The 26,386-nt window shown below is 39.8% G+C and overlaps 1 protein-coding gene across 3 annotated transcripts in view; it reads left to right on the top strand.

Moving 5' to 3' along the window:
- The window catches only part of PIK3CB (phosphatidylinositol-4,5-bisphosphate 3-kinase catalytic subunit beta), a 202,865-nt gene that overhangs the window by 34,871 nt on the left and 141,608 nt on the right, over window positions 1-26,386 (top strand). For 2 of the 3 annotated variants that reach the window (XM_047735812.1, XM_047735822.1), the window contains exon 2: window positions 1,343-1,450. The exons of the other annotated variant lie outside the window; for it this stretch is intronic. The gene's annotated coding sequence lies outside the window, so the exon portion shown is untranslated. The remainder of the gene's footprint in view (window positions 1-1,342; window positions 1,451-26,386) is intronic. 3 annotated transcript variants of the gene reach the window in all.

Genomic DNA, 26,386 nt, shown 5'->3' on the forward strand with positions numbered 1-26,386 from the left:
CACTCGACCATGAGTGGGGGGAGAGGCAGTGAGAGAGGGGAGGGACAAGCAGAATCCCCACCTAGCACAGAGCCTGAGCCTGACGTGGGGTTTGATCCCCAAAGTCAGAGGCTTAACTGACTGAGCCACTCAGGTACCCCATGGCCCTGCTTTTCAATTTTGCAGTGGGCCTCCAGATTATGTAATCAGTTCTGGTCCTGATACATAAAGTCAAGTAAGAAAAACACAACCCAATATAAAGGGGCAAAACTGTGAACAAAGGAATTCAAGAAGGAACGTAGATAATTAATAACTGTGTGAAGAGGTCCTCAACCTTATTAAGTAATACAGACTGAAATCATAGTATATTTTCTGTATTGCCAGAAATTAAAAAAGGGTGGGTAGTGGAGAGGATTGTGTTTATATCAGTTTACATACTGCTGGTGAGTTGGTAGAGTGATACAGTTGGAAGACAGTTTGGCATTTTTGGTAAAGTTGGGAATTTGCATGTCCCATAACCCACCAATTCCACTTCTAGGTTTAAAGCATACCCTAAAGAAATTCTTGTTCATGTGCACCTGGAAAGTTGTATAATAATGTTGATAATAGCAAAAAACTTTAAACCATCCAAATGCCTGAAAACAGAATGGATAAATACATTTTGGCATATTTACATAATGAAACACTACAGAGCAATTAAAAAGTAACATGGATAAAGCTTAGAAAAATATTTCAGTGACAGAATTCACATCTCTGAAGACTATCAGCATATGAATTTATCAAGCTGACAAAAGGAGCCAGGAATACAAACCTAAACAAACCATTATTTAGGGATATATATGTATGTGACAAAGTTCTGTTTTAAACAGTAATGTAATAATTATTTAGGATAAAGGTTGGGATGAGAAGAGCATGTAGGTAGATGTAATGGTATTGGTGTTCTTCTGTGGGACAGTGATTTATAGCATTCATCTTGTTTGCTTGCATACATCTTTCTGTATATTGTTGTGCTTTAAATATTATATTAAAGAAGGAAAGGGGGAAAGTGAAATAAGCTATCAATAGTAGCTTATGATGTAGATAGAGGAATAGGTTGAGAAGTAGAAAGAAATAGCATGTTACAGAAAAGAGGTTTCATAAAGGTGATCTAAATGAGAGGATTTAGATAGTTGAATAGGATGTCTGCTTATGTCCCTTCCTGCTCTAATGCTCTACAATTTTATTATTGTAGTTCATATGTTTTTTATATTTTTCCCCATATTTAAAAATACAGTTATAAGCTATCATGTCATACAAGTAACAACTTTATTTTTAATTTAGCTCATTTAGTGTTAATACCTTTTATCTTCACCCTTTTTTGTAGTGTATCTTCTAATTTGAAAGTCTTCATGAAAACTTCAGTTTAAAAAAATAAGTAATGCCATCATCTGATATCTTAAAATAAGACTGAAATGGGGGCTATCATTTTGAGGTAAGTGTCCAATTTGTATCTTTAATTACTTGCCAGTTTTCCGGAAGTTGAAAAATAGAAGGAAAATGTGAATATTGGTTAGATTCTAATTTTTTTTTTAAGATTTTATTTTTAGGTAATCTCTACCCCCCAACATGGGGTGTGAACTCATGACGCTGAGATGAATAGTTAATGCTTTTCTGACTGAGCTGGCTAGGCACCCCTAGATTCTAATCTTTTAGCTAATCGTGTGGAGATTAACTAAATCATGTGTTTGAGAGGTAGAAATCCTAGGCCTTCTTCTAAAATAGTCTGATAATTAGGATTATGTTTATCCCATTGTTAATAGCTTCATGAAGGAGAGAGGAGGGGACAGTATTGTTGAAAGCTGTTGAGAGAGGTTAATTGAAAACTGAAGGTTTTTGGAGCTTTTTCGGAGTTGGTAGTTAGGAGGTTATGGTTAGCCCCTTTCAAGACAGTGTTTGTGGCTGAAAATAAGTGTGCAATAGAAAATAAAGAGTGAAGAGGAGGTGATAAAGTGAATATTTCATCTCTAATTCATTTATTAAATCAATAGGTAGAATGTGCTTAGGATGCAGCAATCATTTTCCTAAGTACTTGAGTTCTAGTTAATGTGACCATGTATCCTGGTTTAAGACTCTTGTGGATCAATTAATGCCAAATTTTTTTCCCTAGCTTTGAGATATAATTGACAAATACCATTCTGAATTCACCCAGCTTTTTTTTGTGCTATACTTTTTTTTATTCCTGTGGCTTAGTTTTTATCTTTTTTTTTTTTTAAAGATTTTATTTATTTATTTATTTGTCAGAGAGAGAGAGAGAGAGAGCAAGCGAGTGTGAGAGAATGAGTGCACAGGTGGGGGAGCAGCAGGCAGAGGGAGAAGCAGGTTCCCCACAGAGCAGGGAGTTGATGTGGGACTCGATCCCAGGATCATGGGATCATGACCCCAGCTGAAGGCAGATGCTTAACCGACTGAGCCACCCAGGCATTCCAGTTTTTTTTTTTTTTTTAAAGATTTTATTTATTTATTTGACAGAGAGAGATCACAAGTAGATGGAGAGGCAGGCAGAGAGAGAGGGGGGGGGAAGCAGGATCTCCGCCGAGCAGAGAACCCGATGCGGGACTCGATCCCAGGACCCTGAGATCATGACCTGAGCCGAAGGCAGCGGCTTAACCCACTGAGCCACCCAGGCGCCCCAAGTTTTTATCCTTTTAAATTTTTTATTGTTCTTTACTATTTTTATTTATTATTTTTATTTTTTTTTAAAGATTTTTATTTATTTGACAGAGAGAGACACAGCAAGAGAGGGAACACAAGCAGAGAGAGTGGGAGAGGGAGAAGCAGGCTTCCTGCCGAGCAGGGAGCCCGATGTGGGGCTCGATCCCAGGACCCTGGAATTATGACCTGAGCTGAAGGCAGACGCTTAACAACTGAGCCACTCAGGCGCCCTTATTTTTATTTTTTAAAGTAATCTCTATGCCCATCATGGGGCTTGAACTCACAATCCCAAAATTAAGAGTTGCATATACCCTGCCACCACCCTCCCTTGTAGCCACCCCCAGTTTCTTCTATATTTAGGGATCTGTTTCTTTGTTTGCTTGCTTTTAGATTCCATATATAAGTAAAATCATAAGGTATTTGTTTTTGACTTATATCACTTAGAATAATACCCTGTAGGTCCATCCATGTTGTCATAAATGTCAAGATTTCACTTTTTTTATGGCTGAGTAATAATTGCATTTTATATATATCACATCTTTATCCATTCATCTGTCAGTGGACACTTAGGCTGCTTCCATATCTTGGCTACTGTAAATAATGCCTCCATAAACATAGGGGTCCATATATCTTTTTGAAGTAGAGTTTTTGTCTTCTTTTTCTTTTTTTTTTTTTTTTTAAATATTATTTATTTATTTATCTGACAGACAGAAATCACAAGTAGGCAGAGAGGCAGGCAGAGAGAGAGGAAGAAGCAGGCTCCCCGCCGAGCAGAGAACCCGATGCAGGGCTTGATCCCAGGACCTTGAGATCATGACCTGAGCCGAAGGCAGAGGCTTTAACCCACTGAGCCACCCAGGTGCCTCGAGGTTTTGTTTTCTTTTGGTAAATATCCAGAAGTGAAATTACTGATTATATGGTATTTCTTTTTAAATTTTCATTTTTTTAAAAAAAGATTTTATTTATTTATTTGACAGAGAGAGAGAGAGAGAGAGAGAGATCACTAGTAGGCAGAGAGGCAGGCAGAGAGAGAGGAGGAAGCAGTCTCCCCGCTGAACAGAGAGCCCAATGTGGGACTTGATCCCAGGACCTTGGGATCTTGACCTGAGCCGAAGGCAGAGGCTTAACCCACTGAGCCACCCAGGTGCCCCAAATTTTCATTTATTTATTTTTTTTAAAGGATTTTATTTATTTGAGAAAGAGTGAGGACAGCAGGTTGAGGGGCAGAGTGAGAAGGAAAGCAGATTCCTTGCTGAGCAGGGAGCCCAACGTAGGGCTCCATCCCAGGACCCTGGGATCATGACCCTGAGCTGAAGGCAGCTTCTTAACCAACTGAGCCACCCAGGCACCCTGGTATTTCTGTTTTTAATTTTTTGAGGGACTTCCATGCTGTTTTCCAAAGTGGTTGCACCAATTTATATTCCTACTGACAGTGCACCGGGATTCCCTTTTCAGCATCCTAACCAGTGTTTGATACTTCTTGTAACTTTTTGATACTAGCTATTCTGACTGGTGTGAAGTGATATTGTGGTTTTGATTTGCATTTCCCTGATTAGTGATGTTGAGTATCTTTTCATGTGTCTGTTGCTGTGGGTCTGTCTTCTTTGGAAAAATGTTTATTCAGTGCTTCTGCCCATTTTTAAAATCAGATTGTTTTCTTGATGTTGACTTCTATAAATTCTTTATGTATTTTGAGTACTAACTACTTATCACATATATAGTTTGTAAATATCTTTTCCCATTTAGTAAGTTGCCTTCTCATTTTGTTGATGGTTTCCTTTGCTGTGTAGAAGCTTTTTATTTTGGCATACTGCCAACCCCCCCCCCCCTCCCCTTTTTTTTCCTGCTTTGGTTTCCCTTGCTTGGTAAGACAAATCCAGAAAAGTACTGCCAAGGTTGATATCTAAGAATTTACTGCCTATGTTTTCTTCTGGGGGTTCTATGGTTTCAGGTCTCACATTTAGGTCTTTAATCCATTTTGAGTTTATTTTCGTGTAATGTATGGGGAAGTGGCCCAGTTTAATTTTTTTGTATGTGTCTGTGCAGTTTCCCAGCACCATTTATTGTCCTTTCCCCATTGTGTATTGCCTCCTTTGTTATAGATTAACCATATAAGTATGAATTTATTACTTGGCTTTTTATTCTGTTAATTGATCTGTGTGTCTTACTTTTGTGCCAGTACCATGCTATTTTGATTACTATAGCTTTGTAGTGTAATTTGAAATCTGGAATTGTGATACTTCAGTTTTTGTTTTTTCTCAAGGTTGCTTTGGTTGTTTGGGGTCTTTTGTAGTTCCATACCAATGTTAGGATTATTTGTTCTAGTTCTGTGAAAAATACTGTTGGTATTTTGATAGGGCTTGTGTTGAATCTGTAGATTGCTGTGGGTAGTATGGACATTTTAACAGTGTTCATTCTTCCAGTCTGTAAACATGGTATATCTTTCCATTTATTTTTGTCTTCAGTTTCTTTCTTTATTTTTAAAGGCTTTTTTTTTTTTTTAAACTTTTTTTAAAGTGGAACATGGAGTCCAGTGCAGGGCTTGAACTCATGCCCCTGAGATCAAGACCCGAGCTGAGATCAAGAGTTGTATGCTTAACTGACTGAGCCACCCACATATCCTGTCTTCAGTTTCTTTCATCATTGTCTTATAGTTTTCAGATTATAGGTCTTTTATAAATTTATTTCTAGGTATTTTATTCTTTTATGCACTTGTAAATGGGATTGTTTTCTTAATATCTCTTTGTTAGTTCATTATTGCATATAGAAATGCAAGAGATTTCTGTATAGTAGTTTTGTGCCCTCAAATTTACTCAATTAATTTTTTATTTCTATTTTTTTTTTTTGGTGGAATCTTTAGGGTTTTTTAAAATTTTCTATATATTGTACCTTGTCATTTGCACATAGTGACAGTTTTACTTTTTCCTACCAATTTGGATGCCTGTTATTTATTTTTGTCTCATTGGTGGACATCCTTATTTTATTCTTGATTTTAGAAGAAAAACTTTCAGCTTTTCACCATTGAGTATGATGTTAGCTTTGAGTTTGTCATATGTGGTTTTTATTATGTTGAGATGTGTTTCCTCTAAATTTGCTTTGTTGAGAGTTTTTACCAGGAACAGATGTGGAATTTTGTCAAATGCTTTTTCTGTATCTATTGAAATAATCATATGATTTTTATCCTTCATTTTGTTAATGTGGTACATCACATTGACTGATTTGCAAATATTGAACCACTCTTGCTTCTCTGGATGTCCAGCTGTTTTCTTTAAGATTTCATTTTTTTAAGTAATCTCGACACTCAAAGTGGGGCTCAAGCTCACACCCCTGTTCAAGAGTCACATGCTACACTCACTGAGCCAGCTAGGTGCCCTGGGATGTTCACCTATTTTTAATTCCCTCTTTTGTTTGTAAGTCTTTTGGTTTAGATGTCAAATTACATGGCTCATCCAGTGATTAAGACATGGATGATAAGTATAGTTAACAGGGACAGACCTGCCTGGGTTTATTTTGCCAGGTATACTGGGCTTCTAGTCTTGTAGGCAAGTTAAGTGCTTAACAAATATTCATGAAATGAATTGGCTAATTACAGCTGTGATCAGGGCTGCAGAAGTGAAATAATGACTACCTGCTTGAGTTAATTTGACAACGGAGATTTGAGAAATAGATTGGGCAGAGAATATGGAAGAAGGGAGTCATACAGACAAATCCAAGATTTTGAGGTCTGGTAGATTGAAGTATGATGATACTATGAACAGAAGAAGTAAGGAAACTATGAGGAAAGACTGGTACTAATGATCTAGTGGGTGGGACTGTAACGTGATGAATTTGTTAGACACATTTTTAAAATTATAGGTGGAAGTGTTAGAATATCTCCTTAATTGTGGGAATATGAGACTGGAAATTAGAAAAAGATACTTTAGGACCTGGATATAATAGATTTTGGAGTAATCCACACATAAAGTATCAGTTGTGAAAGTAGGTAACATTTCCAGGGTGTTAGCCAAAAGAAAAATGTTAAGTGCTGGACTTTAGGAAATGCCTTTAGTAAATGAGTGGATGTTGTTAGAAAGAATCAATAAAGGAAAAATAAGAAGAAAAGTATTAAGGAGACCAGAATTACATAATTTCTTTGAAGCATAGTAAAGAATTTCAGGGGGAGGCTCCTTAGAGGGATGAGATGCTGTAGAAAGATTAAGGATTTTAATACCCTGGAAAGCATCACTGAATTTAACTATTAAGAAATTATTGAGGGGCACCTAGGTGGCTTAGTCAGTTGAGTGACCAACTTTTAAATTTCAGCTCATGTCATGATCTCATGGTTGTGAGATTGAGCCCCTCTTCAGGCTCTGTTTTAGGTGTGGAGCCTGCTTAAGATTCTCTCTCCCTCTCTCTCTGCCCTTTCCCACTTTCTGTCTCTTAAAAAGAAAAGGTTATTGATAACTGAGAGAATAAATTAAGTAGACCAGGATGAATTGTAAGAGGTTAAGTAAATGGTTTTACAAACTACACAGCATAAAGAATAAAGTAGAATGTTTTTCAAGAAGTTTGTACAGTTGTGGGGACTTAGCCACATAGATATTTTTGCATTAACACATAGTATATTTTTGGTAAAGGGGAGTGATCCATTGGTAGTTTAAATATTAGAGTGATTAATTGCCAGGAGGAGATAGATAGGTTTGAGATCAAGGACGTGGATAAAGGACGTAATTCTTAAAGAAAAGTAGCAACGTTTTTGCTTAGAAACCAGAGGAATAGAAGAAAATAAATCAAGGAATTTTTAGGCAAAGAGGAAGAAAACTGTATAATTCCTTACCTTACTCTTTTAATAAGGTAAGGATTGAGGTTATCTGCTAGGCATATAGTTAATTAGCAGTGGTGTTGGGATCCTGGGAGAAGAAAATATTTAGGGAAAATTTTGTAATCATCAAATTCATGGAATATTTGTTAAACATGTGCTTTGTGCCAGGTATTTGTATAGATAAGATCAGTTCTCATGGAGCCAATTATTAATATGAACCAGAAAAATACCAAATTGTAATGTGAGAATGAAGAGAATTTTTTTTTTAAAGATTTTTTTTTTTTAAGATTTTATTTATTTATTTGACAGAGAGAGATCACAAGTAGACGGAGAGGCAGGCAGAGAGAGAGAGAGAGAGAGGGAAGCAGGCTTCTCGCTGAGCAGAGAGCCCGATGTGGGACTCGATCCCAGGACCCTGAGATCATGACCTGAGCCGAAGGCAGCAGCTTAACCCACTGAGCCACCCAGGTGCCCCGAGAATGAAAAGAATTTTAAAACAAGCCTCTTGGTAGAGTGACTGGGTGATTACTTCTTTTAATTAATTAATTAGTTAATTATTTTTGAAGATTTTATTTATTTGACACAGAGAGAGAGAGAGTATGTGTGTGCACAAGCAGGGGGAGTGGCAGGCAGAGGGAGAAGGAGAGGGAGAGCAGGCTTCCTGCCGAGCAGGGAGCCCATTTTGGGGCTCGATCAGGGGACACTGGGATCATGACTTGAACCAAAGGTAGACACTTAACTGACTGAGCCATCCAGCCACCCCCTTTCTTTCTTTCTTTCTTTAAAGATTTTATTTATTAGAGCATGAGTGGGGTGAGGGACAGAGGGAGAAGGAAAAGCAGACTCCATTGAGCAGGAATCCTGACGTGGGGCTCGATTTCAGGACCCTGAGACCATGACCTGAACCGAAGGGAGATGCTTAACTGACTGAGCCACCCAGGCACCTCTGGGTGTACTTCTAAGGAGGTGACATTAGGGTAAGGTGTGAAAGACAAAAATTCATTCACTTGAAAATAAAGCTAACGTAATAATCTCAAAGTGGAAATAGCTTATTGTGTTGGAGGATCAGAAAAAAGTCGCATACTCTAGAACAGAATGGAAGAGGACCCTAGTATCATGAGATGAAATTGAAGAAGTAGGTACGGCTGGGCCGTTTTGGTCCCTATGGCCGTGGTAAGGAGTCTAGATTCAAGGAAGTTTTTTAAGGAAGGTTTTAAGCAGAAAAATGTCTTGATATATTACATGTTTTAATGATTTCTCTGGCTACTTTATTAAAGATGGGTTATAGTAATAGAGGGGAAGCAGAAAGGTCAGATAACTGGCTGTTGGCCAGAATTGACCAGGCCAGAGATGATGGTGGAGAAACTTGATGTGATCACTAGGATAGAATAGAAAGGATTGCTGAGCAGTCAGTAAAGGCCCAGTTTAAGATAAGCTAGCATAACCTGGCAGGCAGTGTGAATTTAGCTTGCACAATTGTCGGATGGAAATGAGAAATTTGACATTGGTGGTTGAAAGAATTATCTGTAGGATTCAGGCTTGGTAAAAGGGAGTATATATATATATATTTTTTAAAGATTTTATTTATTTATTTGACAGAGGGATCACAAGCAGGCAGAGAGGCAGGCAGAGAGAGAGGAGGAAGCAGGCTCCCCGCTGAGCAGAGAGCCCGACGTGGGGCTCGATCCCAGGACTCTGAGATCATGACCTGAGCCGAAGGCAGCGGCCTAACCCACTGAGCCACCCAGGCGCCCCTAAAAGGGAGTATATTAAGGGACTGGAGGCCATGATTGAATCAGTATATATTTTTGAATTTCTAGTATATCAAGAACTGTGCTAGCTGGTAGGGTTACAACAGTGAACAAAAACAGAGGTCCCTTTCTCATGGAATGGATATTCTCATGAGGATGGGGAAGATAGTAAGTTAATATATACTGTGTTGGGTGGTGATGACTATTAAGAAAAGCATATTAGGGAAATATATTAGAGAAAAGTAGATATTGATGGCGATATTGATAGGATAGATTTACTACTTCATGGGGGGTGGTTAGGGAAGACCTCTCTGATTAAGTGACATTTTAGCTGACAGATCTAAAGAAAGTAAGGAAACAGGTCAGGTAGATATTTGGATTAGGGGTTGGGGAGAGTTCCAGGCTGAAGTCACCTAAATACAAAGGCTCTGAGACTGGATTGTGCTTGATGTATTCTGGGAGCAGTAAGAGGGCCAGTATGACCTGAATGGGGTCAGTGAGGGAGGAGGTAGTGGAAGCTGACATTGTGAAGGTAGAGGAGGCTTGCTTGAGTCGAGTTGTAGACCAGTGTTCAGCCTTTGCATTTTCTTTTGAGTGGTGATGGGGCTGTAGATCTAGAGGTAAGGATGTGGGAGGAGTGAAAGAGCTATAGCTGAGTGGAGTAACTTGTAGCTAATGGACAGTGAGGCCAGATGTTTGGAGTATCTGAAAGTGCTGGTAATAGAAGGGGGTGCACAATAAAACAGATTTTTTAGTATAAAAGGGATGTGTAGCCATCACTACTATCCATCTCCAGAACTTTTTCATCATCCCAAACTGAAACTCTACAGTAAACAGTAACTCCCCATTGCTCTCTCACTCTAATCTCTGTTAACCATTGTACTACTTTCTATCTCTATGAATTTGCTTCTACTAGATAGCTTATGCAAGTGGAATCAAACAGTTTTTGTCTTTTTGTGGCTGGTTTATTTCACATACCATAATGTCCTCACGGTTCATCCACGGTGAGCATGTGTCACTGTATCCTTTTTAAAGGCTGGATAATAGTTCATTGTATGTATATACCACATTTTGTTTATCCAAATTTAATTTTTTTTTTTTACTTTTGGTTGTTGGTAGTAATATTACTTGCAGTTGAGTGTACAAATATCTGGGTGAGTCCCTGCTTTTTATGCTTTTTAAATTTATTTTAAAAAAATTTTTATTTTTGGGGCACCTGGGTGGCTCAGTGGGTTAAAGCCTCTGCCTTCGGCTCAGGTCATGATCCCAGGGTCCTGGGATCGAGCCCCGCATCTGGCTTTCTGCTCAGCGGGGAGCCTGCTTCCTCCTCTCTCTCTCTGCCTGCCTCTGCCTACTTGTGATCTCTCTCTGTCAAATAAATAAATAAAATCTTAAAAAAAATTTTTTAAAAAAATTTTTTAAAGATTTTATTTATTTATTTGACAGAGTGAGAGAGAGCAAGAGAGGGAACTCAAGCAGGGGTGGTGGGAGAGGGAGAAGCAGGCTTCCCACTGAGCAGGGAGCCTGATGTGGGGTTGATCCCAGGACCCTGGGATCATGACCTGAGCCGAAGGCAGAGGCTTTAACCCACTGAGCCACCCAGGTGCTCTTGTGCTTTTTAAAAATTTTTTTAAGATATATTTATCTTTGAGCAAGTGGGGTACGAGGGGCAAAGGGAGTGGGAGAAGGAGAGAGAGACAAGTAGATCCCCTGCTAAGCCCAGAGCCTGATGTCAGGCTTGATCTCCTGACCATGAGATCATGACCCAAGCCGAAATCAGGAGTCACATGTGTAACTGATTGAGCCACCCAGGTGCCCCCTGCTTTTAATTCTTTTGGGTAGTGGAATTTTTGGATGATATGGTAAGTCTGTGTTGAAATTTTTGAGGAACTGCCATATTCTCCCACAGTGGTTGCACCATTTTACCTTACCACCACTAATATACAAGGGTTACAGTTTGTAGTTTACTTTTGGTTTTGAGTAGTGGAATGTTTTAATTATGCATATTTTCTTAGAAGAGTGTATATCATAGTTGTTTTTGGTAGTTATAGAAGTAACACAAATCTTCATGCTCTGCTATAGGATCAGAACTGGTAAAGAAAGTTGTGTTCTAGTTAAATTTTAGTGAGAGACCCTCATAAGAATTAAAGTTCTGGAGGCTTAAAAAGAGTATGTTGCCAGAAACTGATGGATACGACGTCTGTGTAACTTGGCTGTGATATCTAATATACTAGGACCTTCATTTGGATCTGGAGAAAGCTTTGTGTTTTGATTAGTAGGCAGGAATAACTATAATTTCCCAGGGTAGGACAAGATGATTAAATGATCTAGAATGACTCCCCCTCCCCCGTCCCCCTGCAAAGAGTATACTTGTTAACTTATGAGATTGGAAATTTTATAAGGAGGTTGGGAAATTTTCATCTTGCTGTTGACTAACACATTGTGTAACAGTTCAGGAAAGATACTGTCTGTTTATTTATTTATTAAAGATTTTACTTATTTATTTGAGAGAGAGAGAATGAGAGAGAGAGAACATGAGACGGGTGAGGGTCAGAGGGAGAAGCAGACTCCCTGTTGAGTAGGGAGCCTGATGCGAGTCTTGATCCTGGGACTCCAGAATCATGACCTGAGCCGAAGGTAGTCACTTAACCAACTGAGCCACCCAGGCGCCCCAAAATACTGTCTATTTTTTTATTTTATTTTTTTTTAGATTTTATTTATTTATTTGACAGAGAGAGAGATCACAAGTAGGCAGAGAGGCAGGCAGAGAGAGAGGGGGAAGCGGCTCCCCGCCGAGCAGAGAGCCTGATGCGGGACTTGATCCCAGGACCCTGAGACCATGACCTGAGCCGAAGGCAGACACTTAACCTACTGAGCCACCCAGGCGCCCTGATACTGTTTAGTTGAATAGTAGACCAATAAGTATTAAGGGAAAAAATGTTGATGGGATTATAGCTCTTAGAGTGGTTTTTGAAGCTTTGCACCATGCTTGTAATTGTCATTAAGATTTGTAAATTTTGAAGTAGATCATATTCTTGTCTTCAATATTGCTGTAATTATGCTTTTTGTTGGTAAATGACATGTTTTAATTTCAAAAAGTTTACTTTATGGGGGGCCTAGGTAGCTTGGTTGGTTAAATGTCTGCCTTTGGTTCAGGTCATGATCCCAGGGTCTTGGGACTCAGTTCTGCCTTGGGCTCCTTGCTCAGCAGGGAGCCTGCTTCTCCCTCTCCCTCTGCCTGCTGCCTCACCCACTTTGTACTCTTTCTCTCTCTCTCTCTCTCTAAAATAAATAAATAAAATCTAAAAAAAAAAAAAAGCTTACTTTAGAAGCTCATCATGTTACATGAACACTGTGAATAAACTGAGTGGTTTAAACTTGCCTTCCGGTCTTTACTAATTCTTCTTCCTCCAGTTCTTGTCTTTGCCTCAGGGTTCTTTTTCTTTATGTGTAGTGAATGTTTATGCAGTTAGAAAAAAATGTTCATAAAGATCATATTGTTGAGTGCCTGCTGTTTCTGGTCCTTTGATAACATGGTTTTTGCTTTTACTCAGAAAATAACTGTGGTCAGATTGTCCATATAGTCTACCATAGACAGTGAGGATATTGTGAAAGAAATTCTGACTATCTGTGTAGCATGACCTTTCAAAACTGTTTTCTTTGCTGCAAGCATCTCGCTTAGCCTTTTGACTGCCACATGACAGAGGAAGTAGTATATAAAGGGCAATATAAATGGCTGCCTTGTTGATGTCAATACAATTTTCCAATGTAAGAGCATGCTCTTATGTTACATATGTTATTAAATATCATTGTTTTGTTTATGTGGAGGATTAACAATTTTCATGCATAATACAGAGTATATTTTAAGTATAATTATAAATATTAGAATAGTTAAAACTGAAATAGAAAATAATTTATGTGGGGCGCCTGGCTTGCATGTGACTTGATATCTTGGGGTCATAAAGTTGAGCCCCACATTGGATGAAGAGGTTACTTAAAAATAAATGAAAACTTTAATAATCTATGTTACTTTGAAAAAAGATCTTAATTTTCTATTCAGAATTTTTTTTTAAATTCAGTTTTAGAATTACTAATGATTGAGGATTATTATATACAGACCATGACTACAAATCCACTATTTTTGTGGGCAGAGATTTCAAAGCAACATTGGAGGTATCTTTCTGCTGTTCCTGAGCAACTAAAGATTCTTCTTTAAAACTCTGATGGGGCTCTAGAATTGTTGAATTACTGTGTTGAATACATGAAATTAATATAATATTGTATGTCAACTATTTATCAGTTAAAAAACCCAGTGCTATTAAAGGGCCTGGGGAATATGAATAAGCACCAGCATGTTTTTATTTTTATTAAAGATTTCATTTATTTTTTTAGGAGGGGGGAGGGGTGAAGGGAGGGAGGGAGAGAGAGAGACTCTCAAGCAGACTCCCTGCTGAGCTTAGCGCCTCACCTGGGCTGGATCCCAGGACCTCAAGTTCATGACCTGAGGAGAAATCAGGAGGTGAATTCCCAGCTGACTGAGCCACCCAGGGACTCCTGCACCAGCCTGATTTTAAACTTTAATCTTATTTTCAGGTAATAGCTTAGTTCTATAATGTTTGTATTTATTCATCATTCAGCGGATGGTTACTCGTGTCTGGTATCAGGTACTGTACAGAACCTGAAAGATAAAAGAGCTTGTCCGTGTTGGTCAGGAACTCACTATTTAGATATTAGAAGGGTAACAGGAATAAAGTTTGGTAGAATTATAACTCGTTACGTCAGTTAGCTGCTAATGTCAGTGTGCGCTAATGTCAGTTCCCTCCCAGAATCTAGAGGTAACAATAAAGGTTATAAGGAGAAGCAGTAAGGACATGAGGATGGTTGAGATTCTTAGGTTGGAGCAGTGCTGGAGGAGAAATAACTGCAGGTGACAGGAGAAATCTGGAGCTTGGGTTTAGTGATCACCAACACAGAGGTCACAGAGCAAAATGGGGCGTGGGTTCCACCATCAAATGCATTCTCTATGCTAGGTGCTGCCTAGGAGCTTTACATATGTTATTGCTCTCAGTCCATTTAAAGAAGTGTGAAATTTAGCATGTGTACAGAAGATCAGATGAAAACTGAAATACATAATTTAAAAAACAATAAAAATAAAACCTCTGTGCATATAGCTAGGCAAATCCTGTGTCTTATTGTAGCATATTTTTCTTCCTTTCCCCAAGCTACACTTAGATAAATATTTTATTTTCTTACTTTTTGTTTCTTTCCTTTTTTTTTTTTTTTTTTAAAGATTTTATTTATTTATTTGACAGACAGAGATCACAAGTACGCAGAGAGGCAGGCAGAGAGAGAGAGGGGAGGGGAAGCAGTCTCCCCGCTGAGCAGAGAGTCTAATGTGGGGATCGATCCTAGGACCCCGACATTATGACCTGAGCTGAAGGCAGAGGCTTACCCCACTGAGCCACCCAGGTGCCCCTGTTTCTTTCCTGTTTTGGGGAGGGGGTAGGAGGGACAGAGGGAGAGGGAGAGAGTCTTAAAGAGACTCCACTCTGAGCGCAACTCCTGACATAGGGCTTAGTCTCACAACCCTGAGGTCATGACCTGAGCCGAAATCAAGATTCAGATGGCACCCCAACCTTGTTTTTCTTTATAGTTTTACCATCTATATGTATATCTCTGAAAAATATTTGACATATTTATACTTTAGTAAATGGAATCATATTGTATATATTCTTTTTTTTCCTCTTAACATTGTAAGCTTCATCATGGTGATGTGTATAGCTATATTATACTAATTTTCCATATTGTAAAATATTCAGTACAACTTATTGATCTATTCTATTAATGTATGTTTAGGTTGTGTCCAGTTTTCAAATATTATGGACAGTTCCACACTGAACATTCATGTACATGTGACATCATTGGTTAAGAGTTTTTCAAGGATATGTACTTAGTAAAGGAATTTTTGATTCCAGACTCTGAAAGAGGTTGAATCAATTTATTCTCCCACCAGCAGTGATCTATGAAATGGTATCTCCTTGGGGTTTTAATGTATGTTACCTTGATGACTAATGAGGTTGAACATTTTTTCCCCCATATTTTAAGGATTTTTTGAGCTGCTGTGAAATTTGTGTTTAATTATTTTGCCTATTTTTCTCTTGGGTTCATTATTTTTACATATTATATTTTCTCACCAAAATTTATAAAAATTGTTTATTTGATCAATTTTTGTTTTTTTGTTTTTTAATTTTTTAAAAAAGATTTTATTTACTTATTTGACAGAGAGAGAGCTCACAAGTAGGCAGAGAGGCAGGCAGAGAGAGGGGAAAGCAGGCTACCCGCTGAGCAGAGAGCCTGATGCAGGCCTTGATCCCAGGACCCTGGGATCATGACCTAAGCCAAAGGCAGAGGCTTAACCCACTGAGCCACCCAGGTTCCCTGTTTTATCAATTTTTAATTTTAATTCCAGTGTAATTAACATACAGTTTTTCATTAGTTACAGGTGTACAGTATTCAGCAGCTCTATACATTATCCAGTACTCATCTGGATAAATGTACTATTAATCCCCTTTACCTATTTCACCCCCTCCCACCTATTTGATCGGTTTTTATTCACCTGTTTAACAGTCTTCATTGAGTCTTTTCCTGTTCGTTTTTTTCTTTTTTTAAGATTTTATTTATTTATTTGGCAGAGAAAGAGAGATAGTGAGAGAGGGAATACAAGCAGGGGTAGTGGGAGACAGAGAAGCAGCCTTCCTTCTGAGCAGGAAGCCCAGTTGATCCCAGGACTCTGGGATCATGACCAGAGCTGAAGGCAGATGCTTAAAGACTAAGCCACCCAGGTCCCCCTTTTCCTGCCCCCCCCCAAATATCAAGGGCCACACCTTAATACGGTCTACCAGAATCTAGACGTAGCTAGCCTCTCCAGTATCATTCTGCCTCTGTTTCCTTCCTCTTCATGTTCCTGTCAAGGCTGTCTTTGAATTCCTCAAGTGTTTGAGATTTCTTAGGTTTTTGGATATGTTCTCTCTTACTTTGCCTAGCTAATTTTCTCTTTTCCTTCAAGTCTATGTTAAAGTATCCCCTTTTCTTAGCATTCTTTCATATATATACTTCAAACTAATATACTTCATGCTTCTATATTTATTAATTAAAAATACAGTAATTCTAGTCAGATGACTAGTCTGGGGGAAAAAGAAGGCTGTAAATATGTTCATTACTACCAGGAGATTTAAAAATGCATTGTGAGAGCACCTGGGTGGCTCATTTGGTTGAGCTGGCTGCCTTTGGCTCAGATAATCATCCTGGAATCCGGTCCCTGGATCAGGTCCCACTTTGGACTTCTTGCTCAACAGGGAGTCTGCTTCTCCCTCTGACCATCGCCCCCTCATGCTTTCTCTCTGTCTCTCTCTCAAGTAAATACATTCTCTCTCTCTCAAATACATAAAGACATTTTTTAAAAAAATGCATCGTGGGAGCACTTGAGTGGCTCAGTGGGCTAAAGCCTCTGCCTTCGGCTCAGGTCATGATCCTGGTGTCCTGGGATCAAGCCCTGCATCAGGCTCTCTGCTCGGCAGGGAGCCTGCTTCCCCCCACTCTCAGCCTACTTGTGATCTCTGTCTGTCAAATTACTAAAAAAATAAATAAAAAATGCATTGTGAAAAGTAATAAGGATGAAAGCTGTTGAGTTTAAATAGGGGTGAATGGTTTTCTGGTATCGTAAATACAGTCTCATCAGTGTTGTTCCTCCACTCCTCTTCATAATTCTGTTTTCTCTTTGGTTGGAGTAGGATGAGAGGAAAATATAGTTGTAGAATAGGCAGATCATTGGACTCAGTGTGAATGAGGGGAGGGCACTTGGTTTTTAATCATGGCCTTGCAGCTACCTAAACTACGTGTTTGACTAGATTAGTGAAGTCCAATTTGCTCTAAGAGCATGAAAATGAATAATGGCTCAAATGCAGTAGATGTTTATTTGTTGCCCATGGAATAATCTAAGGTGGTTGGTTCTCTTTGGTGGGTGGCTCTCTTCCAGGTGGTTTCTTCCATCTCTTGACTCTTCATCCTTTATGACCAGTGAAGAGGAAAGAGAAGGTGTAGGCGGCAAAACAATTTTCTTAAAATCCCTCACCTAAAGTGGCACAGGTAATTTCCATTCAGTATTCCACAATGGAGAACTTGATACATGACCTCTTCATATTGCACAGGAAGTTGAAATATCTAGTACCCAGCCACATTCCTATAATTATGAAAGGAGAAAAGCAGTCTCTACCACAGTGGCCTTGGGAAAGTCATTTTATTTCTGTAGGTGTCAGTTTGTGAGGTATAAAATAAGGAATCTATACTTCTAAAGTTTATAACACACACATTCTTCTTCCCTTAGAATTGAACTTTATTTTTTTTTATTTTATTTTTTTTTAAGATTTTATTTATTTATTTGACAGAGATCACAAGTAGGCAGAGAAGCAGGCAGAGAGAGATAGGAGGAAGCAGACTCTCCGCTGAGCAGAGAGCCCGATGCGGGGCTCGATCCCAGGACCCCGGGATCATGACCCGAGCCGAAGGCAGAGACTTTAACCCACTGAGCCACCCAGGCGCCCCAGAATTGAACTTTAAAAGGCATAAGGAAAGTGTTTTCCATTGTGTCTACATTCACATTGTTCCACTGCAGTTTTTTTTCTTTTTAAAGAGTTTATTTGTCAGAGAGGATGCGCAAGCAGGGGGAGCGGCAGGCAGAGGGAGAAGCAGGCTCCCTACCGAGCAGGGAGCCTGAGGTGGGACTCCATCCTAGGACCCTGGGATCCCAGGAGTCTGGGCCCAGGACTGCCTGGGCTAAAGGCAGACACTGAACTGACTGAGCCACCCAGGCATCCCTCCCCTGCAATTTTGAAGGAATACGAGATGCTAACGCTGCTTTCATTAGTGTTGGCTCTTTATTTTAACAGCCAGGCTACTCATAGCTCTGTAGGTTTATCCAGGTCCTGGGTACAAACTGCATAATGTTCTTAAAGTGAATGGAAGCTTATAATGTGAGATGAAATAATTCTGGGGTTATGTGTTTTTGCTAAACTGAGTTGTAGACAAAATATTGGTTGGCTTTGAAATATTAAATTAAGGAGAGCCTGAGGGCTCAGTCAGTTAAGTGTCTGACTTTGGCTCACCTCATGATCTTGGGGTCCTGGGATTGAGTCCCACGTCATGAGGCTCCCCATTCAGTGGTGAGTCTGCTTATTCCTCTTCCTCTCCCACTGCCCCAACCCTGCTCATGCTCTCTCTGTCTCTCTCAAATAAATAAATAAAATCTTTAAAAAAAAGGGAAAGAGTATTAAATTAGCTTATTTAAATATTCTGCCTTTTTTTGGAAAAATAAGAATTTAAGATAATTTATAAACATTTAAGGAAGTTGACTACAGCTTATATTAATTTATAAATTCGGAATCTAGTTTGAGCAGTTATGATTAAAGGAAGTTGTCTTGACAGTTTTTGTAACTGAAGTTTTGTTAGATCAAAGTTGGGTGATGGACTTTTCTTTTTTTTTTTTTTTTTTTTTTTTTTTTTGTCAGAGAGAGAGGGAGAGAGAGCGAGCACAGGCGGACAGAATGGCAGGCAGAGGCAGAGAGAGAAGCAGGCTCCCCGCCAAGCAAGGAGCCCGATGCGGGACTCGATCCCAGGACCCTGGGATCATGACCCGAGCCCAAGGCAGCGGCTTAACCCACTGAGCCACCCAGGCGCCCCTATATAAAGACATTTTAAAAAACTCATTAAGATATACCTCATTTTGGGGGAAATTGATAGCAACATTAAGATTATCACAGGTAGGGACACCTGGGTGGCTCAGTTGGTTAAGCAGCTGCCTTTGGCTCAGGTCATGATCCCAGTGTCCTGGGATCGAGTCCCACATCGGGCTCCTTGCTCGTCGGGGAGCCTGCTTCTCCCTCTGCCTCTGCCTGCCATTCTGTCTGCCTGTGCTCGCTCTCTCTCCTTCTCTCTCTCTCTGACAAATAAATAAATTAAAAAAAAAATCTTAAAAAAAAAAAGATTATCACAGGTAATTTAATTTTAGCTTTTAGTTCTCAGTTCCATTTAAATTTCAGTAGAATTTTGGTTTGGAGATGGTTGTAATTCCAGAGATTTACTGGTTTGCTAATATTCTGAAGCTATTTGTAAGAAGATATTTCTTATAAGAAATGCCCTTGTGAAAAATACGTATTTAAGAAGATGTTATGTATTTATGTGTATTTTTTTTTAAAGAAAAAATGAATTAACTCTTGGCTATAGAAGTGTAATTTGACCTCTCTCTTAAAGATTTTCTTTATTTACCTGAGAGAGAGAATATGAGCGGGAGTGCATGTGCCCAAGGGTGCAGGGAGGGGCAGAGAAAAGCAGACTCCCCGCTGATCAAGGAGCCTGAGGTAGCTCTGCATCCCAGGATGCTGAGATCATGACCTGAGTCCAAAGCAGTTACTTAATCAACTGAGCCACCCAGGTGCCCCTGTAATTTGATTTCTTAATCTAATAGATTATATTCTAATTATCTATTAGATAATAGATACATCCCAAAACATAGTTGTATAAAACATCCATTTTGTTATGCCCTTCTGCAGTCAGGAGTTTGGAGAAGGCACAGCAGGGTCTTGATGTCTCAGGTCCATGATATCTGGGCCTCAGGTGAAGAAACTCATAATCTGAGGGCTAGAGTCAGGAAGGCCTATTCACTCAGAAATCTGGCTGTTGGTGCTGGCAGTCAGTGGGGGTTGGCCAAACCACCTACACGTGGCTTTTAGAATGACCATCTCACAAGCAAGTGTCTTAAGAAATGACAGGTGGAGGCTACCAGTTTTTGTGTTTTTTTTTTTAATTTTTTAAAAAATTAAATTCAATTAATTAATATATAATGTATATTAGTTTCAGAGGTAGATGTCAGTGATTCATCAGCCTTTAAAAAAAAAAAAGATTTACGGGGCGCCTGGGTGGCTCAGTGGGTTAGGCCGCTGCCTTCGGCTCAGGTCGTGATCTCGGAGTCCTGGGATCGAGCCCCGCATCGGGCTCTCTGCTCACCAGGGAGCCTGCTTCCTCCTCTCTCTCTGCCTGCCTCTCTGCCTGCTTGTGATCTCTGTCAAATAAATAAATAAAATCTTAAAAAAAAAAAAAAGATTTATTTATTTATTTATTTGAGAAATAGAGAGAGAAAACAGAAGCAGGGAGGAGGGTCAGAGGGAGAGGGAGAAAACAGACTCCCAGCTGAGCCAGGAGCCTGATGTAGGTCTCCATGTGGGGCTCAGTCCCAGGACCTGGAGATCATGACCTGAGCCAAAGGCAGAGACTTAATGAACTGAGCCATTCAGTTGCCCCTCATCAGTCTTATATAATACCTGGGGTTTGTTACATCAGATGCCCTCCTTGATGTCCATCACCCAGTTATTCTATCCATCCCCTGCCCCCCAGCAACCCTCAGTTTGTTTCCTGTGATTAAGAGTCTCTTATGGGGGGCGCCTGGGTGGCTCAGTGGGTTAAAGCCTCTGCCTTCGGCTCAGGTCATGATCCTAGGGTCCTGGGATCGAGCCCCACATCAGGCTCTCTGCTCAGCAGGGAGCCTGCTTTCCTTCCTCTCTCTGCCTGCCTCTCTGCCTACCTGTGATCTCTGTCTGTCAAATAAATAAATAAAATCTTAAAAAAAAAAAAAGAATCATAGAAAAAAAAAGTCTCTTATGGTTTGTCTTCCTCTCTAGTTCCTTCTTGTTTCATTTTTTCCTCTTTTCCCCTGTGATCCTCTGCCTTGTTTCTTAAATTCTAATATAAATGAGATCATATGATAAAATTGTCTTTCTCTGATTTACGTATTTCGCTTAGCATAATACCCTCTAGTTCCATCCATGTTGTTGTAATTGGCAAGAGTTCATTTTTCTGATGCCTGAGAGATTTTCCATTGTGTATATATATAATACATCTTCTTTATCCATTCATCTGTCGATAGACATCTAGGCTGTTTCCATAGTTTGGCTATTGTGGGCATTGCTGCTATAAACACTGGGGTGCACGTGCCCCTTCGGATCACTACATTTGTATCTTTGAGGTGAATACCCAGTAGTGCAATTGTTGGGTAGTAGGGTAGCTCTATTTTCAACTTTTTGAGGAACCTCCAGTCTGTTTTCCAGAGTGGCTGCACCAGTTTACATTCTCACCAGTGAGGCTAGGTCTTCTAGTATTATGTTGAACAAAACTACCAGTTTCTTAAACCTAGGTCCAGATAGTATAGCATTACCATGCTTTATTTAATTTGGTCAAAGAGAGCTCAGGTAAGAGGAAAGAGCATAGTCCTCAATTCTCAGTAGAAGGAAAAAAAAGTGAAGAATAGTAGGAAGTTAGAGGAGAAATAAAGAAGAAGGAATAGAAGTAAAGGAATTTGGGGGCCTTTTAAAAAATCATTGCAGGTCACTAGGCAGAACTCTATCATGTAATTACAGTGTTTTGCAGCTAGGTTTTATATTTATTTTATTTATTTATTTTTTAGTTAAAGATTCTATTTTATTTATTATTTTTATTGAGAGAGCAAGAGTGAGCATAAGCAGTGGGGAAGGGCAGAGATGAGAGGAAGGAGCAGACTCCCCACTGAGCAGGTAGCCCCACATAGGGCTTGATTCCAGGACCCCGAGACCATGACCCATTGAACAAAGCAGACGTGCAACTGATTGAGCCACCCAGGCACCCCAGATTTTATTTATTTATTTGAGAGAGAGAGAGAGAGAGAGAGAGAGTGTACATGGGTACAGAGCAGGGGGAGGGACAGAGGGAGAGGGAGAAACAGACTCCCTGCTGAGTAGGGAGCCAGATTCGGGTCTGGATTCCAGAACCCTGAAGTCATTATCTGAGCCCAAGGCAGACAGATGCCCAACCTACTGAGCCACCCAGGCACCCTTGCAGCTAGTGTTTAAATATTCCATTATATTAGATTTTGTTTCTTAAAGCTTTCTTTCATTGCTAATGTTTTAGCCATTCCGTTTTAAATTCTTTGAGAGTATTCCCTCGGTTTCCAGATGGTGTCATTTTTGAAGCTGAGAAATAGTCAAATGAACCTCAATAGTAACTTTAACTTTATTATTATTTTTTATTTTTTTTTTAAAGATTTTATTTATTTATTTGTCAGAGAGAGCGAGGGAGAGAGAGCGAGCACAGGCAGACAGAATGGCAGGCAGAGGCAGAGGGAGAAGCAGGTTCCCTGACGAGCAAGGAGCCTGATGCGGGACTCGATCCCAGGACGCTGGGATCATGACCTGAGCCGAAGGCAGCTGCTTAACCAACTGAGCCACCCAGGCGTCCCTAACTTTATTATTATTTTTTAAAAGATTTCATTTATTAAGAGATGGAGAGCACAAGTGGGGGGAGGGGCAAAGGGAGGGGGTGAAGTAGGCTCCTCGCTGAGCAGGGAGCCTGATGTGGGGCTTGATCCCAGGACCCCTGGGATCATGACCTGAGTGGAAGGCAGATGCTTAACCGACTATACCACTCAGATACCCTGTAACTTTTCCTTTAATAATAATAAAAAAAGATCAAGAGGAAAAGTATAGGTTGGTTTTAAAAGAGCTGAATACAATCAGGAAACATATTTTTGTCTCGCTTTTGTATTAGTGATATGAAATTGATACTGACATTTTCCATTTTATTTTCTCTCATTTATGATAGTAAGTGATGTGGGTGGTATAGATGAATAAAATGAAAATCACACTCCATAGGAAAATAGTATTTTATTTCATTTTATTTATTTTATAATACTTTATTTGAGAGAGAAAGAGTGCAAACAGGGTGAAGGGTTACAGGGAGAGGGAGAAGCAGGCTTCCCACTGAGCAGGGAGCCCTGTTTGCTGCTGTATCCCACGGCCCCGGGGTCATGACCTGAGCCGAAGGCAGATGCTCAGTGACTGAGCCACCCAGGTGCCTCCAAAACAGTATTTTAAATGGTATATTAAGAAGAGAAGAGGAAAAAAATAATGTTGTTTCAACATCAACAACAAATAGGACAACCTTAAAGAAATAGATAAATTCCTAGAACCATACAATCAACCAAGACTGAATGAATCATGAAGTAGAAAACCTGAATAGACAGATTACTGGTAAGAAGAATGAGTCAGTAACCAAAAACCTCCCAACAAACAACATTCTAGACCAGATGGCTTCACTGGTGAATTCTACCAAACATTTAAAGAAAAATTAATACCAGTCCTTCTCAGCCTCTTTCAAAAAAACAGAAGAGGAGGGAACTCTAACAAACTCATTTTATGAGACCAGCTTTTTACTGACACCAAAACCAGTTAAGGGCCCACAAGAAAAGAAAATTATAGGCCAATATTCCTGATGAACATATATTTAAAAATGCTTGTTGAAATATTAACAAACTGGGGTGCCTGGGTGGCTTAGTCGGTAAATGTCTGCCTTTGGCTCAGGTTTTGATCCTAGGGTCCTGGGATTGAGCCTCAGAAAACTGGACAGCGACATACAAAGGAATGAAGGTGGATCCCTGTCTTAGACCATAGACAAAAATTAACTCAATACAGATTAAAGACGTGAACTTAAGACCTGAATCCATAAATTCTTAGATGAAAACATAGGCGGTAAGCCCTCCTACTTTGATTTTGGCAGTGATATTTTGGATTTTATGATGAGTTTTTTGGATTTGACACCAAAAGCAAAGGAAAAAAGGCAAAAATAAATGGGACTAAATCAAACTAAAAAACTTCTATACAGCAGAGGAAACCGTCAATAAAATGAAAAGGCAGGGTACCTGGGTGGCTCAGTGGGTTAAGTCTCTGTCTTCGGCTCAGGTCATGATCTCAGGGCCCTGGGATCCAGCCCTGCATCCCTGCATCGGTCTCTTTGCTCAGCAGGGAGCCTGCTTCCTGGTCTCTCTCTGCCTGCCTCTGGGCCTACTTGTGATCTCTCTCTCTGTCAAATAAGTAAATAAAATCTTTAAAAAAAGAAAAATCCCTGAGGGAAACTTACGTTTCCTGCAGAAGAAAATAAAAAAGGAAAAAAAAAAAGGGCAGCCTACCAAATGGGAGAAAATATTTGCAGAGGGTTTAATATTCAAAAGATACAAAGAACCCATACAAGTTAATAGACACCCCCCCCCCGCCACCGCCACCAGGTGGCAGATACCTGAATAGATAGATAATTTTTCCAGAGAAGACCTGCAGATGTCTCACAGGTACTTGAAGATTTGCCCAGTATCACTAACCATCAACGAAATTAAAAGAAAAAAACCACACGATAATGACCTCACCCTGTTAGAATGGTTGGTATCAAAAAGACAGGCAGTGGGGCGCCTGGGTGGCTCAGTGGGTTGAGCCGCTGCCTTCGGCTCGGGTCATGATCTCAGGGTCCTGGGATCGAGTCCCACATCGGGATCTCTGCTCAGCGGGGAGCCTGCTTCCCTCTCTCTCTCTGCCTGCCTCTCTGTCTACTTGTGATCTCTCTCTGTCAAATAAATAAATAAAAATCTTTAAAAAAAAAAAAAAAAGACAGGCAGTAACAAATACGGGTGAGAATGCAGAGAAAAGGGATCCCTTGTGTAGTGTTGGTAGAAATGTAAATTGGTGGAACCATAACAGAAAATAGTGTGGAGATTGCTCCTAAATTAAAAATAGAGAACTACTGTCTGATCCAGCAATCCCACTTCTGGGTATTTATCTGAAGGAAACAAAAAATAGTAACGGAAAAAAAATGTCTGCACTCCTCTGTTCATTATAGCATTGTTTACAATAGCCAAGATGTAGAAGCAGCCTAAGTTTCCATTGATGGATGAATGGATAAAGAAGTTATGGTGTGTATACACACACACACACACACACACATACAGAGGAATTTTTTTTTTTTTAAAGATTTTATTTATTTATTTGACAGAGAGAAATCACAAGTAGGCAGAGAGGCAGGCAGAGAGAGAAGAGGAAGCAGACTCCCTGCTGAGCAGAAAGCCCGATGTGGGGCTTGAACCCAGGACCTGGGATCATGACCTGAGCCGAAGGCAGCGGCTTAACCCACTGAGCCACCCAGGCGCCCCCACACAGAGGAATATTATTCAGCCATAAAAAGAAGGAAATCTTACCATTTGCAACAACATGGATAGATCTTGAGGGCATTTGCTAAGGGAAATAATTCAGAGAAAGACAAAGACTGTATGATGTCACTTATATGTTGAATTTTTAAAAAAATCCCCAAACCAAACTAATCAATAAATAGAACAAATTGGTGATTGCCAAAGGCATGGTGGGGTATAGGCAAAATGGGTAAAGGGGGTCGAAAGGTACAAACTTCTAGATATAATTAAGTCATGAAGAGTGTATTATACAGCATGGTGACCATAGTTGTTAATACTGCATTACATAATTGAAAGTTGCTAAGAGAGTAGATCTTAAAACTTCTCATGACAAGGGAAAAATGCCTTTTATTTAAAAAAATTTTTTTAAACATTGGGGCTCCTGAATTGCTCAGTTGGTTAAGCAACTGCCTTCAGCTCGGGTCATGATCCCAGCATCCTGGGATTGAGACCCGGATCAGGCTCCTTGCTCAGCGGGGAGTCTGCTGCTTCCTACCCCTGCTCTTGTGCTCTCGCTTGCTCTCTTGCTCGCTCTTTCTCCCTCTCAAATAAATAAAATACATTTTTAAAGATTTTATTTATTTGAAAGGGAGAGAGAAAAAGCACAAGCAGTGTGCTCATGTGAGCAAGGGAGGGGAGGCAGAGGGAGAGAATCTCAAGCCTGAGCTCAGTCCTACCACCCTGAGATTATAACCTGAGCTAAAATCAAGAGGGGATGCTCTCAATCAAAGGATCCTCACTCCAGGCATGTTTGGTGTTTTAAAAATAATGCTGTAGGGGTGCCTGGGTGGCTCAGTGGGTTACAGCCTCTGCCTTCGGCTCAGGTCATGATCCCAGGGTTCTGGGATCAAGCCCTGCATCGGGCTCTCTGCTCAGCGGGAAGCCTGCTTCTCTTCCTCTCTCTCTCTCTGCCTGCCCCTCTGCCTACTTGTGATCTCTTTCTGTCAAATAAATAAATAAAATCTTTAAAAAAATGCTGTATTTGAGTTTTTTTTTTTAAACATTTTATTTACTTACTTGACAGAAAGAGATCACAAGTAAGTAGAAAGGCAGGCAGAGAGAGATGGAGAAGCAGGC

Source organism: Lutra lutra, chromosome 1 (genome assembly GCF_902655055.1).
Source record: "Lutra lutra chromosome 1, mLutLut1.2, whole genome shotgun sequence".
NCBI lineage: Eukaryota > Metazoa > Chordata > Mammalia > Carnivora > Mustelidae > Lutra > Lutra lutra.